Raw genomic sequence first — 6,698 nt, 5'->3', positions numbered from 1 at the left:
GTAGGCTTAATAGGACAAATCCAAGAGGTAGGATAACTTTACAGAACACCTGTTGAAAAAACTTTGCACTTACTGTTTCCCACAAACTGTGTTCGGACCATTTCACTGAGGATTCTTTGAACATTAATACTCAGGTACTGAGCGATATTAATTGCCAAGCCAAATTTAAGAGGCTACTTAAAGATGGAGCCGTTCCCAATGTCCCAATTCAGGAACAAGACAGTGGAGTGAAACCCAAAGTGCTACGGCCACCACTAGGTGCATTCGCTAAGCGACTGAAAGCCGAGGTAAGGATTAGTATTATAATTTTGGGTGTATCATTTATTGATTATCATAATTCTGACTCGTTTCGCCATTTTGAATGTTTTCATCTCGGACTCTGGAAGCATTGTATCTCAATCAATCTCAAAAAATATCAGCAAAAAAAAACTAGCTTGCAACGGACTTTAGCTAGATTTATGATTAACTTTCAATGTATGATACAAAAATAATACTTCTTTCAGCAGATCATTAGCCTTTGAGCAGAATTGTTTTTAACTTCCCAGGATGTGTTATCGAGCCGACCGCTTTCAGTTTCATGGGGATTGAATGAACTCTCACTCTCAGAATCATCTAATCCGTCAGAGTAAAGACCAGATCTATGTTCATGTGAATTTCCAGCTATCAGTTCGAATTGATAGGGTCTAACTTCACATCTCTGTGAAACATCGGGAATGTCACTGTCGATGGTGTCCATTTCGGTAACCTGTTTACATTAGATACTCAAGCGCTGGCTCCTTGGAAAGTTTTTGTGACATCACGGGTCACGTGACCACCTAGCTCATTAACGAATCCTTGTTTTACACTGATGTATAAAAAAACTTGAATAATGTGATGATTTTCACATTTTTGACGCCCTGCAGTGATTTAGATGGCATTTCTTATGTCCTTTATACATAATTATGCCCAGAAAAAAATCCATGTCCCATATCCTTTAACATTAGCCAATGAGAGAGGCCTTCAGTTGCTTAGAAGTTACCCTGGGGTCCTTTGTGACCTCACCGACTATTACATGCTTTGCTCTTGGAGTGATCTTTGTTGGTCAACCACTCCTGGGGAGGGTAACAATGGTCTTGAATTTCCTCGATTTGTACACAATCTGTCTGACTGTGGATTGGTGGAGTCCAAACTCTTTAGAGATGGTTTTGTAACCTTTTCCAGCTTGATGAGCATCAACAACACTTTTTCTGAGGTCCTCAGAAATCTCTTTTGTTTGTGCCATGATACACTTCCACAAACATGCGTTGTGAAGATCAGACTTTGATAGATCCCTGTTCTTTAAATAAAACAGGGTGCCCACGCACACCTGATTGTCATCCCACTGATTGAAAACACCTGACTCTAATTTCACCTTCAAATTAACCAGGGCTGCCAACTTTTCAAAATTCCTTGGAGTGAGATTTTTTTTTTGGGGGGGGGGGGGGGGGGGTCGACGGCAAAATTTTTCCGCACACCATGCAGTAAGTGGTAATTTTGTATTCAGTTTGATATTCACTTGTCCCCTTGCATTCTGGTGTTTTGTCTGTGGGTCGTCCAGCTGGAGATGGACAATGGGGGGGGGGGGGGGGGGGGGGTTTGAGATTTTGGATTTAGTAGATGTTCCTGCATTCTGGTGGATTTTTGGAGTGGCCTGCTGTGCCATACCTACATTCTTACACACCCTGACTTGCCAGGCCTTCAGCTTGTGGCCAACAAAAGCACCAAGTTTTGGCTTAAAAGCCCCCACACTAGAAAACTACAGATGACTGCCAATGTTCCTGTAGCCCTATAGACCTGTGTTTCAGATTTAAAGGCAAGTTCATGTTTGAAAATATTTCATCAGCTAAGCCTAAACACCTTCTGAATTGAAACTAAGTGTTAAGTTTTTAATAACTGTTGCAAAAAATAAGATTGTCCCTCACTGACTATTCATTATGCATTTAAGGGCTTTCCCCACCACTGGGTTCAGCAGAAGATTGGCATGGGGAAAAATATTAACAGCAAAAGAACAAATAAAATGCTTAAACAGTAAGCAAAATGTGCATGTGCTACAAGAAACATTAAAATGATTAACCTTGCTGAACCTTGGCCATAGGTGGGACTGTGCACACAAAGTTGGGCTTAAAAATTTTGGTCATACTTAAACAAGCTATATTAATATATTTCTTATTAATTTATTTCTTATCTATGTTTCTTATTAGTAATAGAGCATTCGTCAGGGCCTGTTATCTGACAAATATTCTCTACCTGTCTTGCCCTCTTTGAAACCCTGTCTCCTCAGTATATTGTTCTGTCTTTTTTTCAATTATTTACAAGTTCAAGTTCTTTGATATTACAGGTGACCATGCTTTATTTACTTTAACTGAGCAATTACATATATCATAAATAATTAAAAATAAAGGTGGCACGGTGGTGTAGTGGTTAGCGCTGTCGCCTCACAGCAAGAAGGTCCTGGGTTCGAGCCCCGGGGCCGGCGAGGGCCTTTCTGTGCGGAGTTTGCATGTTCTCCCCGTGTCCGCGTGGGTTTCCTCCGGGTGCTCCGGTTTCCCCCACAGTCCAAAGACATGCAGGTTAGGTTAACTGGTGACTCTAAATTGACCGTAGGTGTGAATGTGAGTGTGAATGGTTGTCTGTGTCTATGTGTCAGCCCTGTGATGACCTGGCGACTTGTCCAGGGTGTACCCCGCCTTTCGCCCGTAGTCAGCTGGGATAGGCTCCAGCTTGCCTGTGACCCTGTAGAAGGATAAAGCGGCTAGAGATAATGAATGAATGAATGAATTAAAAATAAATACCCTGTAAATAAACAATAGGTATGGTGGCTAATGGCTCTTCTTGCATTTGTAATATTATCTCTTACTTGCTTTATTTTGCAACATTTCCAGTATGGCTTCAAATAGTCATAAAGTATGATAACATACAGTAAACAAACTAAAAATGCGTTTTAATAAACGTGTGCTAAGGAGGTGCTCTCCCGTGCTGCTTGTTGGGGAAGATAGAGGCTGTGGCACAGCAGTAGGCCTATAATGATTTAGCATGCCTAGTACACAGCTCTCGATATGGCATTAAATATTCTCACAACACTTATAGGCTAAAACGATTAAGAAACTTTATATAAGTTCATAATTACGCCAGTAATGCCACACATTGGCGTGCATATGTACAAACCTGTCTGAGACACCCGTCTTCAACTCGGATACCTTCTTCTCTCTCCTCTTCCTCTAAATTGACGGTAGGCAATTATCCAACTTCCGGCGAGTGCAGCATCATTAGATGCGCCACCTACCATAGGGGAGTGTGTACAGAAGGGAACACCTCTCTGCCTGTTTAGCCGTGTGTAAGGCGTAATTGATTGATCGCAAGTGGTTGGCGTGACGCAAGCCTAGATTAGATAGATAAACTAGATTTTTTTTCTAGCGTGAGAAATCGGAGGTATGGCGTGTGAGTGTGTGAAGACAATCAAATGCGTGTGTCTCACGCTCATTGCGTGAGAGTTGACAGCCCAGAATTAACTGCTAATCCTAGAGGCAGACCCGTTGCAACAAGGTAGGCAGACTTGGCAATTGCCTAGGGCCCCAGCCCTCGAAGGGCCCCCGCTGCCGAATGACTGGTTATGTATTCAATAGCAATGACAACTTTTTGAGCGCGGCAGCGCAGCGCCTAATGATACTTGTTGAAATATCCTAGTTCCAGGGGGGGCCCCCTAACGCACAACAGCGCCTCCCTACATGCTTTGGCTGAAAAGTACAATGACAGTCTGTTGTCAACCCCTCAATGCCCATCTCTGTCCAGTCAAGTGGTTGCAGAGCTCCGCGGCAAAAAAAACCCAAAATCAAATATGAAGCGAAATTACCCCTCAGGGAGCCAGAAGAGAAAGAAGAAAAGGGAAGAGGAAGACAGAAAAAAACAAGACACTGGTAAGTGAGAATGTACACACTCATTAATACCAAGCGGGTCGACAAGCAAATTTGGTAGCTAGCTTACGTTAATGGTAGTTATCTTGTAGACAGTGTTTATAACAGTGATGTAAACGTTGTCATGCACAACAGGCTTACAAACTTGCAAGGACTGGCTAAAAATTCTAATATGTGCCACACAAATAGGTGAAAGACTGTCAACTTCTCCCAGATTAACTTATTGTGTTTATCAAAATGTCATAGTCAGAGTTAGTTTCAGCGAGCTGCATGGCTTTCATCAGAAGTAGCTAGTGTGTCGTGAGCATGAATGGAGTAGGACAGGGGATGGCTCACAAGAAAGCTCTTTTTTACATAAATAGGCTACGTTTGTGACCTTGGTCGGATATTGACGCAGAGGACTTAGCACTGGAGATCAATTCTGCTGTCCACACTTTCCCAGATAATGCATGCACCTGCCCATTTGACATGCTTGACTACATATACAGTGAGAAGCTACTAGACTTGTACAGCAATTTAAGTATTGCACTACATTTACTTCTTACACTTCCTGTATAAGTTGCCTCAAGTGAGAGGAGCTTTTCAGCTCTGAAGCTTATTAAGAACTATATGAGGTCCACCATGGGCCAAGAGAGGCTCTCCGGACTGGCACTGATGTCAATTGAATGTGATGTCCGCAGGTCTTTGGACATGGAGGGTATTGTGGCTGCCTTTGCTGAAGCCAAAGCCCGCAAGCAGCAGTTTTAGACATTTTGCCCATGATTCTAGTTGTGTATTGTTAAATTTTTATGTGTTTTTCTATACCTTTTGCACTTTTCTGTGTGTGCTGGTTCTTATTAAGATTCTTATTCATGTTTGTAATCATTTAATCACCATTTGAAGTTATTTCTACTTGTGTATATACTGTAAATATTTAGTGTTGTGTTATTTGCACATTTTATATTACTTTGTCTTATTTTCATATTTGATTTATTATATATATATATATATATATAATGTGTGTGTGTGTGTGTGTGTGTGTGTGTGTGTGTGTGTATTTTGTCTATTCTTGTGTTTAATTGGGTTTGATAATTATTTATAATAATGTGAAGAGTTCATTTATTAAGTAAAAATCATAAGAATGATTACAATATGTGTGATGTTTATTAAGTCTTCAGTGGGTAGGCGGCCATAAGGCCTTTCGTTGAGGGGGGGATAATTATGGGCCCCAGATCCCCCTTTGCCTAGGGCCCCCAAATAGCTTGAAACGGGCCTGCCTAGAGGTTCACATACTTTTGCCACTTACAGATATGTAATATTGGATCATTTTCCTCAATAAATAAATGACCAAGTATAATATTTTTGTCTCATTTGTTTAACTGGGTTCTCTTTATCTACTTTTAGGACTTGTGTGAAAATCTGATGATGTTTTAGGTCATATTTATGCAGAAATGTAGAAAATTCTAAAGGGTTCACAGACTTTCAAGCACCACTGTAATCAGTGTTATTCACTTCACCTGTCAGTGTTTTTAATTTTATGGCTGATCAGTGTATTTGTAAACTATATTGTAACATTTATTGTATATTTTGTAAGTCATAATTTTAAGATATTAATAAATAAAATAATCTTCTGGCTGCTCCCATTAGGGGTCACCACAGGAGGTCATCCAATCCGCATATTTGATTTGGCATAGATTTTACACCGGATGCCCTTCCTGATGCAACCCTCCTCAATGTACCTGGCACCCCAGTGACTAGGTATTTTTACCTAATCTGCATGTGTTTGGACTGTGGGAAGAAACCCACAGAGAACATGAAATCTCCACGCAGAAAGGTCCCCATCAGCCATGAGGTTCAAACCTAGAATCTTCTTACCATGAGGCGACAGTGCTAACCACTGTGCCACCAAGCAGGCCTCATTAATAATTATAATATAGTGTTGTCATTATTTATAGTGTATTCTTCTTCTTCTAATTATTATTATTATTTGTCAGCCCTGTGATGACTTGGCGACTTGTCCAGGGTGTACCCCGCCTTTCGCCCGTAGTCAGCTGAGATAGGCTCCAGCTTGCCTGCGACCCTGTAGAACAGGATAAAGCGGCTAGAGATGATGAGATGAGTATTATTATTATTATTATGTTGCAATTTGGAAACCTTTATGAAGCATATAGTATCGTGTATTATATCATGACAGTATTTTTGTATGGTTAATTGGGCAGGATTGCAATAACTGGAGCCTCTAGTTACGGTAAGTGCTTCTGTCTTTGCATTAGTTTTGTTTGCATTTGAGATTTTACTAAAACACCCCAGAAAACATGCTGTCATAGGTCTTTACACAAGAATAAGATATAGGCATAGATGCTGTTTTTCAGTGAAAATTTATTTAGCTTTCAATTATCAGGTATTAAGTACAAATTGCCCTTATATCACAGTGAAGGTCAGAAGGAGCATTTCATTTCATGAATCACATAAGGAAAAAAAAGGAAAAGAAGAAAAAAGAAATAAATTATAAATAATAATAATAATAATAATAATAATAAATCTCTAATAGTACTGCACTATGGTATCAAGTAAAATCAATACTTATATTTATAGTTAAATTGCTTTATTGCTCAGTTAGTAACAGTAAAGTGTAGGAGCAACAGTAAAGTTGGCAGTTTTAAAATGAAGGGTGAAATGTGCTTGATCTTCTTTAGCTTAAGAAAAGAATGAAATAAAATGAACAGTGTTAGTAAAAGTAAATTTACTGTTGATTGAGCAGAGTGTTGCTTCTAAATTTCCTACTGTTAA

Source organism: Neoarius graeffei, chromosome 2, assembly GCF_027579695.1.
Source record: "Neoarius graeffei isolate fNeoGra1 chromosome 2, fNeoGra1.pri, whole genome shotgun sequence".
Taxonomy (NCBI): Eukaryota; Metazoa; Chordata; class Actinopteri; order Siluriformes; family Ariidae; genus Neoarius; species Neoarius graeffei.
The sequence above is the reverse complement of the archived record's forward strand: the minus strand, read 5'-3'. Positions refer to the sequence as shown.